At 37.2% G+C, this 12,912-nt stretch overlaps 1 long non-coding RNA gene across 3 annotated transcripts; it reads left to right on the forward strand.

The window, feature by feature from the left end:
• The first annotated feature begins 10,715 nt into the window (after positions 1 to 10,715).
• LOC132200841 (uncharacterized) lies at positions 10,716 to 12,213 on the forward strand. Of its 3 annotated transcripts, none has more exons than XR_009442206.1 (5): positions 10,716 to 10,798; positions 10,893 to 11,066; positions 11,107 to 11,304; positions 11,359 to 11,518; positions 11,586 to 12,213. It is a non-coding gene; the product is annotated as an uncharacterized LOC132200841 (long non-coding RNA). The 3 variants fall into 3 exon arrangements; XR_009442205.1 differs by having other exon boundaries at positions 10,732 to 10,835; XR_009442207.1 differs by having other exon boundaries at positions 10,732 to 10,835; positions 11,131 to 11,304.
• Positions 12,214 to 12,912: the final 699 nt, after the last annotated feature.

A 12,912-nucleotide genomic window follows, 5' to 3' on the forward strand; every position in this document is an offset into this window, starting at 1 on the left:
ATAAAATTCACACATTTCAACTTCTACATGCATAATAATATTTAAATTTAAAATTTTATTTAAAAATTTAAGATGAATGCAATATTTACATAAATTTTTAATAACTTTTTTCACTAAACATTCTGAAATCCAAGTTTTTTTTTTACATCGTAATATGAGATTATTAATTATTAACAGTCAAAAAAGTCTTTCATCCTACATATATGACTTTAACGACTGCTAAATTTGTATCCAAGCGATAGGGTAAATTTTTCGTCTGCCACTGCCAAAAAAGATTAAAGAATTAATCACCAGTGATAATCTTAATATCCACGAATTTCACAGGAATTCTACCTTCACCACACAGATAAGGGTCGCGTCCGTGCACGCATCTCTGAAACCAAATCCGCGAGTCGTGCACGGCCCAAGGGGTTATCGGGGCGAGATCAGATGCATATTAGCGGCGCAATCGCTGCATTTAGTAGGAATATGAGCGGCGGAGAATCCTGGAAATTTGAATACTCGACCCATTAGCATTAAATGTCGCGAATTTATTCAGAATTTCTGAAATTATTATATGAGCCGGCGTGTCTCGTCTCTCCGCAGATATGTGTGTGTTTGTGTTATCGCCGACGGCTGCAGACAAAGAACAAAAAAAATAATACACAGTCCCTTTTACACAAACATAAAATGCCTTTGGGCCACGAAAACCTATGTTTATCTTTGATACTTTGTGACAGGCTCGTTTCGGATGATTATGGCCTATTAATAAATTAATAGGCCTTTAAATTTTTTCATGCCCGTCAGGACAAAATATATACTTTTGTGTCTTTCTTTTAATTTGGAGAATGTCACTGGTCGATTTGACGGAATTAGTTCGGTCGACCTTCTTTGATCAGTTTATTGAACTTGTGGAATGCGAGCTTGGGAACTCGCTGCTTTGAGTTGGTCAGCACATAAAATACAGATCGAGTGCCTCTCTCGCTGTTAAACTGTTAACAGACAGCGAATTGTCGTCGTGCGGCCGCTACTTGCTAAATTGGCGGCAGGGTGAGAAAAATATATCTGATTCGGGTGCCGCCGTACGTCGATTGCTCCAATTATTGACACGCTCAAAGTTCCTCACTCTGCACGAGACTAACGAGCTCATAGTCACGTTCGACTGATTTTATCGCATTGCGAAATTCCATGCGAGCGGGCGCATAATGACGTGCCAATTATCCGCGGGTCGGCCGGCTAATTCGGCCCCAATTATGCCCAAATGCTCGGCCAAATTGAATCCTCCCGGCCGAATGCGGACCCAATTAAAGCAACAGAAGCTGCCGGGGGTGCGAACCGGCCACGTGATTGGCCCATTAATCACAGATTGAGTGAGCGGCCAATTATTGCGCGGGCGAATTCTCACCGCGCTGAAAAGTTCAGGCGCCAGACTCACTTACTGCGAATTTGTCCTTGTCTTGTACTCTCTGCAATTCAATGATTTTGAACACAAATTTAAGGTGGATTTTAGCAACAACAATAACATATTCAATGAAAATTATGGATAATGATATTAATGATCTTTTACAGAGGAATTCAAATTAATTTTATTTAACCAGGCATCGATGAAAAAGAATAAATAATAATAAATTTTATTTTAAAAATAAAAGCTGCTTTGTAATTTTTAACTTTTATTTTAAATTTCTTCTTGCAAATTATTATTATAGTATTATTTACATTTTTTTTTTTATCAAATCACGACTTGTTTTAATTTATTTTAAAGGTATTGACAAATATGTGTGGTGTTCTGTTTAATATTTTCAAATTGTAATTAAAATTTCAAATAAATATTCATTCTATTCTTTTCTTATATCGCAAATTGCTTTAATTAAAAAATAAATTATACCATGTGGCTACTCTTCACCTGTATAAGTACTACATATTAAGATAATTTAATTAAAATAAAGAAATTGTAAAATGAATTATGGAAAGGGCACGATATTGAAATTAATTTTTCTCCGCTTTCAGAAGATCTGAACCAATCAAGACAAATTATGGTTAATGAATATTGCGTCTTCTTGTGTGCATTATTTCGTCGCTTAGCGTCCACGGATATTTACCTAAAAAATATCTTGACGAGTCGTGGTGCGAGTTGTGAAACGAGCACACACGCGCGTGATTGCACCGCATTTTGAAATTAAAAAATGCCAGGGCAGTAATGAGGCGCGCACGTGTAATTACCGTACCCGGCGAGCGAAATGCGTAATTTGTCATCTTGCCTCTCACCGACGGAATTCATCGCTCGGCTGGCAATTAGCAGCACAATCAGACACACGTACGGAAAATGAGCGAGGCAAACAAAAGCACCGGGAGGTCAGCCGATTTATTGTCCACGGCGACGGCGGCTCGTTTCAAATGATGCGCATAATAAAAACAATGACGATCACGCCAGCCACAAAGCAGGAAAACACACGAAAGGTTGAAAATTTATTGGCCTAATTGTAAAATGCTAAAGGTCCGTCCGAAATCAATTTTCGAATGGTTTAAAACTTGGCCGCGAGCGACGGCCAAATGACAAAGGCGGCAACAATGCTGCGCGATAAATTTAATTAGGGCTGGTTAATTTGGCAGGCCCAGTGGCACTCGATAATAATTGCATATTTGGCGCAGCGGGCACAATAATAATTAAATAGTAATTAGGGAGTGATCGGGTGGGCCAATTATTGTGTCACTCTCCGGAGAGAGAATCTACTTGATAATTAAAACTGCTAGATGGGAAAATTGGAGGCTGCGTCTTATTTTTTGCCAGTAGGAATTTCTCGGTTTCATTTTTCAATCGGATCAAAGGTGTTCCGGAATGGATGGATTTGGTGTCACTTTCGATTGAAAGGAATTAATTTGGCCGGCGGAGAAGTGGGACAAATGAATTCTCCTCGGTAATTATGTCGCTGCTTTTTGCCGCTCAGAATTCAATTTGAGAAGAAAGAACACACACGGTGCTGGAATCGGTTTTTTAGTGGCGTGCTGCTGGTGGTGCCGCGCGGCCCACACGTCGCATCGTCCGTTTGGAAGTTTTATTATATTGTGGCGCGGTGGCCGCCGCAGCTAATAGAATGCGTCGTGTTCCTCTCTCTCTCTCGCTTTAAAAAATGACGCTGATAAAGGAACGCGAGAAATGAATAAGTAAAGTATGTCGCGTGTGGCTTATGATAGGTGTGTCCGTCAGACAAAAGCAGGCACGGCACCACGCCTTTATTCTCATTTCTTGCTTGGACAACACCGAATTTAATTCAATTTCACAGCACACCAGCAGCGCATTCAAATACAAACATAATAGCCGCCTGCGTGTCAACCGATCAAAACACGGTCTCCTCTGTCCATTCTCCACGCTACACTTGCGCCTTTTCGGGCATAAATTTCATCTCTAAGTGGACGTTTTTGTTCTTTTGTCGTCGGACCCGGCCCTCAGCTCCTGGTAGACATTCCACGGTTGGAAAATGGACAATAGAATTAGATACAAAATACTGCTGTGATTGATTTGGTGATTGGTGCGACTTTTTAGCCCAACCTGCGTTTATCTGCACCTTAATAATGGAGTTCAATATTTAAAAAAATATGGACCCAAAATTAACTAAATTATTTTTAGGAAATTTGAATTCAGAGTTTATATTATTATACAATATTTAAGAGATCCATACATAACATAATAATTATACGGAAAAATTTTAGCTTAGAAAATGTATATATTTGTTGAAAATATTGAATGAGCTTTGTGTATTGAAATTTTAATCACCAAAAACCAAAAAGGTACGAATTTTCTTTTGAAATATTCTATCCAATGTCACATTATTCATGCTTTATTTATATATTAATAATTATAATATTGCATTTTTAAATTACAAAATAAATTACTTTGGTTGTGTAAAAGAAGCAATTTGATAAAACAAAATATCTTTAATTGTTATAAAGACAATATTAAAAAATAAAATTATAAACAATAATCATAAATGAAATTATTTTATTCCGTTTTCTGCTCAAAATCAAGTAATATAAGATTATTTTTTTAAATTTCTTGCAGTATAAATTTAATTTATAGATATTTTTCTTGGTTTTTGAAATACTTTAATAAAATATTTCAACTAGTTTAAAGATAAGCAGACCACTTAAGGGCAATTTTAAAATTTCCGGTGTAACACTGTCAAAAACATGTTCTCTCAATATCGCATTTGCCACGTTTGAACTTTTATGTAAGAGCTAAAGAAAATTGAATTTGTTCATTTAGATTTTGGCGATAAAGAGCTTTCAGAAGTTCAAAGTAAGTATATTAAGATTGCAATCGAGAGCGCAAAAATCTTTGCACTGGTTTGTCCTTGGGCGGCGTGTGGAGCGGTTTGCGGTCATTTCACTGTTGCGCGCGGCTATCAGCGAGCGACAACACAGAGAAAGAAAGAGCACTCAACTTTTCTGATAATTTATTTGACGAAATGTATTTATTTGAGCGACACCCGCCCATGTGCGGCCAAACAAATTGGCCGGCGTGTCCGTGGCCATTACAACAAAGGCCGCGCCTCTCGTTCTGCCTCGGCGCAGAAATAAGGTGCTGAAGAATGGATATTCTTAACAGGAGCGATTTCATTGTTCCTTTTGGTCGGTCCATTTTTCAGACTCCTACGCGCCAAGCAGTCCACACGACGGCCGCGATCTCTCCATCAGCACTTCTCCTCCGAATACGAACGGAAACAATTCAGGTTAATTTCATAAAACGTCGTTTCCCTTTTTCAATAATATTAAATTTGAAAATATATTGGATCAGCGTTCGTAGGCAGTTTGGCCTCGTTAAAAAACAAAACAAATTTTGATGGAAATAAAATAAACTCTAGTTTCATGAGAAAGTGCAATAAAAAGATCAAAGACAGAAGAAAATATACATATTTTATAATTGGAATTCCCATAAAACACAATCAGTATCGCTTGTTTTACGAGCACTTCCACACTTTCCCATGGTCGCGGGAGTGAACCATAATCTGAAATTGCTTTGCCTAATGAGTCTCAATCAGAAAACGCTGAAATTCCTGTTGTTTTATTGCCCTTTATTGAGGGGCCGCCGCTGCCGGGGGCGTCGATTCCAACATATTGGAGGCGGCTCGATTCTTTTCATCGGGCCTTGGACCGAGCGGCACTAATTTAAGTGGCTCTGATTCCAGTTATTTCGTCAAATTACAAAAGCAGAGCGCCTTCACGAGCGGACGAATGCTACCCGCCATGCATACCAGTTTCGCGGGTGGCATAACTTGCCAAATTCAGCACGTGTCCTTAAACTGACGAAACTTTTAATTACACTCTCAATTTATTTTCTAACCTGATCTTATAACGAATAGAATTTGGAGTTTCGCCCAATCGTAAAGCAAACTCCCGTTTGAAATGTAGCACCGTGAAAATCCATTAATTCTCCAACCGGAATTATTATATTGAAGAGTGAGGTCAAGCTCTTCGCTTTTTAATTTAAATTCGCTCAGGGGCTGCACAAATGTTCAGGTGTGTGTGTGTGTGTGTGGAATAAGTAGCAATGCCGACGCTCACCAGCCCTGCAAATGAGAAATAATGAGCGAGCAATCGGAATGAGCGGCATTAAAATCTGGGTGTTTTAATTTAATGTCTCTATCCAAGTGCGCCCGAGGGTTCTCAGATAATTCACCGTCCGTTTAGCGGCTCCATTAATGTTGTAATTGGAGGGCGAGGCTGCCGTGGCCGCTCTTTTTTCGGACGCCACGTGCGGAGATCCATTTATTTGCGTCGGACGGGGTGACAATGAAAGCCTCCGGGGATGTTTGGTCATCTTGGGCGTGGGCAGATAATGAGAATCTGGAGCCACCACGAACTTTCCTAAAAGTCCAGAGAATCTTTTTGAAAAAACGTTTTTAGATAAATCATAGTTTAAAATGTACATCAGAATACAATTTGTCATTATTTGTGGAGCAATAAAAGCTTTGAAAGCAGGAAAATGATAATTATTTTAATCAAATATTTGTATCTGCAATCAAATAGATATAAAAATTTTAGAGGCATAAAGCATTATTATTATTAAAGTAAGATAAATAGCTTTTTGGATCAATTAGATCATTAAAATCAATTACTTTAAAAATTGAACTGAATGTCAAAAGATTAATAATAAATACATAAAACTGTAGATCCACAATCGGTTGTTTAACAGCTAAAAATAATTTTAAAGAAAATCACGAGTTCAAAACTGTTGCCAGACTTCTTTTTCTCTTTACCTGTTGGAGGACCAGCTCGAATTTTGCATTCACAATCAAGCTGTTTGTTGTGTTGCCGTGTCTCGTTGGGGATTTCTTTCTTTTTTTTTGTCATCACCACCGTGCTTTACTTCTGCCCATTCTCCTTCTCAGCTTTCTTTCCCAGAGACATTTACAAAACATTTAAATGAGTACACAACACACTCCGGTGCCATTAACCGGCTGATTGTTCTGCAATGTGCTGGGGCCATCAATAAAACGGCCTAATGAGCCGCATCACGAGACACGGATCCCTTTGAAATCACCGAGAACAAAATTACAACTCGATTCGGGAATTAACGAAATAAAACGCTTTTTCACCGTGGAAGCGGTTGTGCATTGTCCGTGGAGGGAAAAAAGGAAAAGTAAGCGCCTGAAGTGATTTTTACGCGTGAATCTATTACGAGGCTTAAAAGGTCCTTTGTGTGTCCGCGCAGCAGCTTTTAAAATCCATTGAAAAGTCTTTTGAGCTTTTTTATATTCGGCACTGCTTTGAGACGGGAATGATATTTCAGTCATTTCACCGCCATCGGGCCATGATATTGTATTCACATGCGGCGTTTTGCATCCTCACCAAGCCGCCCGCCGGAGATATAAATAAACAAAATGAAAACATATTTCAGGAGTCAAAAGAGATGAATGAGTGATGGCTTTATTTTTTTGCTCCTCCACCGGTCAGGACGGGCAGTTGCCTAAATAAATGCAAAATTGAGATATCTCCGGCGAAATAGTTTTGTATAATTTTCATAAATATTTCTCCGAGCTCTTGGTTCGGCCGTTTCTCTTTTTTGCTGCTTTTCTCCGACCTTCTGCAGAGGAATCTCGACTCAGAGGCACTTCCTGAGTGGAGCCTCCTGAATCTTGTGTGGTCCTGTTGATGTCACTGAGCATAAATACACAACTTCAGAGCATGACTGACGGTGGTCCAGGAGAAAATAGAGACGTGCAAAGAGACGGTGGAGTGAAAGAAGGCTTAATGAACGCATTGTTTCGAACAATGGTCTAATTTATAGGGGCACAATAGGCACGATAATTCTATTAGAGCGTAATTTGCATATTACCTCTTTGCCGCATTGAGCATGTTTTTGGTAAATAAAATTTTTTATAACAGAAATAAAACTTTCTTAAAAAATTTCAATTATTGTTAAATTTTTCTCTAATTTAAAAAAAAATAGCTCATGCATTTGTGTAATAAATTTATTTTTTCACTTGGCGCCTCTCAATTTGGTGTCTCTAGTCGAACGTCTGTCAACCAGTGACGTTTCACTCTATTCACCGAAGGAATTCGCTGACTGGCTCTCTCATTACTTATGCAGCGCCGTGCTCCTTTGTTCATCTGCTCTTTCAGCTATAGCTGCTTCTGCCGAGCAAATGCACCAGATCAAAGCTGCTGCAAGCTTCTCTTCTCATCGCCAGATGTTGTTTCTCTGATTTGAACCTGCGGGCGTGCGGTTCTGCCTAATAATGCGTTTGCATCACAATTAAAACGCCGTCGGCACCGCTCTTTGCGCGCCTGCCAAATTACACGCGGCCCATATCAATTTCTGTTTGCGAGCCGCGCGATTAATTCGACTTAACTCACTGCTGATTTCACTTTTTGGCCGTGAAATGAGAATGCTGTCCGAGCTGAAGCAAAAAGCGTAACCGCAGAATTAACGCGGCAACTATGCTTGAGCTGTCCCGCGAATTACGCTGCAGCTTTGACAATGAGATGCTTCTATGCAAAAACGATTCAAATTTGTAATTCAATGTTCTAAAAAAAAGTTTGAAAGATTCTGAGTATTAATTGATAAATGTAAATTGATGTATATTTTACAAACTTAAAAATATATTTATTAATACAATCAATCTTACTAACAATTAGTTTAAAAAAAAATAATTTATTTGCTATGATTTTGAATAAGTAATGGTTAATAAATATTTTTTGTATTATAAATTTATATTTATTGATTAATTTGTGTATTGTCAACTTTTTTCCATAATTATTAATATAATTATCTAATTTTTTAATCTTAAAAGAAAAGGCAATTCAATTAAATATTTTATTGCTCTACATGAATTTGTTGGAAATTATGTATACCATGTATCCAATAAGTTCGTTGCTCGTCTGAGGTGGACATTGGTGGACATTATATAAGGAGCATTATGTTGTAATTTATTAAATTTGATTCTCACTGATTCTCACTATGGATTGAAAATACATTATGGAATTATAATAAATATGCTTATAATGATACCCAGATTTATTTTAATCTTTTTGGTAGTTCAAGATTCAAAGAATCGTTATGATAATTTAATGTAATAATTAATTACTTTCTGAGACTCTAATAATTGATAATTTCCTAATTGCTATTTTCTGCGTGTTCATAATTTTTGACTAAAAGAAGATTAAATTAAAAGCAAGGAAATTGATACTTTAGTGACAAAATGTTTTTTTTTTTTAAATTTTACATTAATATTTAACATTCATTATTCCACAAGGTTAATCAGTGGGAAACCTCTTAAGCTGTCTGCGCCTCGTTTATGAGCGGCGAACTGAAAATTGCGAGTGACAGAGGGAGAAACGTGGTCATGCAGGCGCAATTAGTGAATTACGAGCGCCATAATAAACTTATGCTGTTTGCTTCCAGGAATACGTTGTTTATGAATTCCTTCACGCGCCACCGTTGCAAACATGACATAATTATTTTCGCGATCGTAAAAACTAATGTTGCACGGTGCGGAAAAATGCGGCCGCCGTATAATTAAATCTATAATACGTCGCTCCGACTAAAATATCATTTTGCAACGGCAGCGGCGTCGGCGCCACAAGATCGATTATTCCGAGGTGAAATATGCTCGCGCGGCTCATTTGCATAGAATGGCCATTGAGAGCGAATCTCTCTTTTATTTATTTTTCCCCGTTCATTTATTGACACTCGCGCGTTCTTTTATTATGTGGGCACCGAGATTAATGGCGCACAAACGGCAATTCAGCATCCATGCGAACGGGGCTCGCTGCTTAATTTATTATTGTTGAGCTGCACCGCATGCAAACACTCTCATTATTTGCCGAGAGATCGAGCGGCAGCAATTTTTATTCCGGCACACAAACAATCGCACCAAACAGAACAATGATGAGGAATTGACACCTTAATATAAACCATTCCTCTTTCTTTTATGACTAAAATATAATTACAAAATAGTTACTGTTACAAAAAAAGACAAATCATAATTTTAAAATAGTAATTTAGTTAAAGTCATTATGCTTGAATGAAAAAAAAAATGAGAACAATGAAAATTAAAACGAATTGAGTTTTTTATTTCTGTTAATTTTTTCTTTTGGAAGTCAAATTTCACCCATAGCTTTGGCCTAATTTATTTTTTTTAGTCCTCACCTTTAAAAAATAAAATTTATTTAATATAATTTTTTATTCAATCATTGCAAGCAATTTATTATTAAAAAAAAGAACGACACCACCATTAGAAATTTGCTTGAAACTTTCTAGGGACGTCATAATTTCTTTTGCAAGAGGAACACTTTTATTATTATTGATAAATTGAAAAGCAAAACTACGGCCGATTATCGTCATTGATTGATCATTTAATCCGCACATCAAGTGTCCGCTCGGCGCCAAATTCGTCGGCACAGCTCTCTTTATAAGGGATAAGTACTAATACGTGCGAGCTTTCGATTTATCCTGCGCGAACATAATTTTCCGCTCAGTCAACTTTTTCTCTCTCACTTGCGACTGATCCACGTTTTTACACGTATTTTCGCCGTAAAAAGCGGCGGTTTTGATTCTACAAAAGAGGCGTACAATCTTGATTTTACGCTGCAGCCGAGCGTGCCAAATTCACCAAGGCTTTTTTGTGTGAAAACCGGCGCTTGTGTGTGAATTTTATCAAAAAGAGTACACATTACTTTGAAGTTATGAAAGCGATAGAAGAAGTACTTCTCAGATAGTCATAAGAATTTTAATTTTAGTAATATTTATTTTGAACCCACGTCATTAAATAATTCTGATTCAATTGCGTATAATTACTATAATTACTAATAACTTCAATAGATGATTTTGTAATTAAAAATATTGATTATTTGCTGTGGTAGGCTATCAAATCAAGAGCGATTAAGATATATTATATTTAGTAATATTATTAAAAAAAAGCCTGAGCAAGAAGTTATCAAGTATAAAAAAGGCAAATGAAGAAAAAAAAATAAAAATTTCTTATATTGTAGAGTATTTGTGAATTATACGTTTGATACTTTCATTTATAACCCTTACATAATTAAAACCTTATTTTGATATTATGCCATTTGTTGATATGACATTTATCTTCTTATCATTTTTTTTGTGTGAACTCCTCATTGCTAACCACACAGAAACCATAATTTGTAAAAAGGAAGCTTTGAGGTTTCTGAAGTTTGATAACAACCTATGGTATAAATTGTTGGCCACTTTCGACAGCACAGCTGATGTTTATAAAGAATAAAGCTTTACTTAAAGTAAAACAGTTCACTCTTCACTTTGGCAATGCGAGGCTCTTTAAAACTATTTCTCCAAGCGGTAAGTGGCGTCTTATTTCTAGGACCGCTAGCTATTGGTAAATATAAAAATTATAAAATAAAAATCTCAGCCAGCTTAATACGATTTATTGCAGGTCAAAGCTGGGGAGGCTGTCATCAGTGTCCCGCTAACGAGACTTTGTATTATAAAAATCCCAGCCATAGTTTAGCAATTCAAACTTTCCCTTGCTGTTGCCCATCTACAAGGATCAAAATTCAGCTTCATTATTCCCCTTACAGTCATGCATTGGTGTTGTACGACGAAACAAGTGAGAAAATTGAAATACTAATTTGTAAATTTTTTTGAAGATCTTTAAAATATAAATTAAAAAGGTGGTGGATTAATATGCCGTCAAGACACAATTAAAGAGTGCGTGGACAGATGTGGGAACTTCAGGACCAGACATTGTGGCTGCGACTCAGGAAGAAAATGCGTTTCTGCCATCCGAAGGCAGACTTGCAATTTATTTTTAGAAACGCCAATTGCGGAAATGGAAATCAGTTTCGGTAAATTTTGGAGGATTAAATCAATCAACCTTAAAATACTTTGTATATATTCAGGTGCAGAACATTCCGACCCAAGGAATTGCCCAACTGATTTTTCACGATGCCACCGATGCGAAAATTTTCCGTCAAATGAATGCTATTTGCTTAACGTTTCAAAGATACATTAAAATTGGATGCAGCGCTGCTGGCTTTCTTGAATTATATAACCCATCCAGTAAGTTGAATAAATTACGCAAATAATTAATATTAAAAAAATTCTAATCACTGCATTAATTAAACAGCGGGAATCCCTTACTGCCCGGCTTCCTTTACGTCATTAGACCATTCGTCCATTCAATCTAGCAAAAGGACGTGGTGCAAGCAGTTGGGTCTTGATGGCACCAAACCTGAATCAACGACATTTTCATCCACAGTGCCAGTTTTTGGAGAAACAACAACTCCTATAGAATCTACCCTATCAAGCCATCAAACCAGTGATGATTTAAAAACGACCACTACTGCTAATCTTGCAGATTCAGATTCTACAGAACCAAGCTCGAACCAAGCATCAACCAAGTCCTCCAGTTTCAAATTCAGCAGCACTGAAATAATCGTTGGTGGTGGTTTAGCTTTGTTGTTGCTTGTCGTCGGAATCGCTGCCTGGTGGATTATCAAAAGGCGAAAAGCTCCCGCGGAAATCAATGAATTTGAACTTGAGGAGATTAATGAACTGTATGGAGTCTTGCCAAATAATAAAATTAAAAATGAAGCACTCCCAGATGACGTCATGATTGAAAATGATATGTATGGTGTCTTGTCAAGTGCAGAAAGAAAATAGATATTTGTATTTGTTAATTTGTAATTAATTATTTTTCTTTGCATTTAAACATTTTTAACATATTCCAAAAATATAATCCATTAAACACAATTTTTATTATACTGAAATCCATAATAAATACTCAAACTGCATGAGTTGCAAATGAAAGTAATATATACAGATTTCTGAGAGGGAAAAATATTTTATCGGAAGCGAACCTTGAACGCGATTCGTGTTGGTATTTTAAATAATGGCGTCTGAAAAAGGAGTCGGTTTGACAGTTATGATGATGAAAATTGAGTCGATTGGAAACTGGTGCGTGTCCCAAGGCGGCAAATAAATCACGCCACGCTCTCGGCGGCTTAATTTCTAATATTTATTTATTTACTGCCACCGCGGCGCGATCCGTGTATTTACGCTGCATAAACATGCGCTTTTCACTCTCTCGTGGCCGCTTTTTGCATTCACGCGCATTTTTCAGCGACGAGTTTCGATTACGCGCGCGATGTTATTATTTCTTGACAGAATATTAAAATAATATTACGCGAGAGAGAAACCCGTGACGCCGATGCTGACGCTGATAACAGGCAATAAATCAATCACGAATTGGTTCAAAACACACGGCAGCTGCGCTCTCTCGATATTATTAGAGGCTCATTTTTATGTGCGCTTTTTCTCCAGGTTCGATCCAGAAAGTGAAGCATCTTTTCTCTCTCCTCGTTTTATTTTTGATGCATTATTTATGAGGCGAACCGCGGGATGCGCTAACAATTTAAGTGCGAAAAACAGTCTTTTAATTAGCCACCTCGTTA

The sequence above is a fragment of the Neocloeon triangulifer genome, unplaced genomic scaffold (genome assembly GCF_031216515.1).
Source record: "Neocloeon triangulifer isolate White Clay Creek 2 clone unplaced genomic scaffold, ASM3121651v1 ptg000014l, whole genome shotgun sequence".
Classification (NCBI taxonomy): Eukaryota; Metazoa; Arthropoda; class Insecta; order Ephemeroptera; family Baetidae; genus Neocloeon; species Neocloeon triangulifer.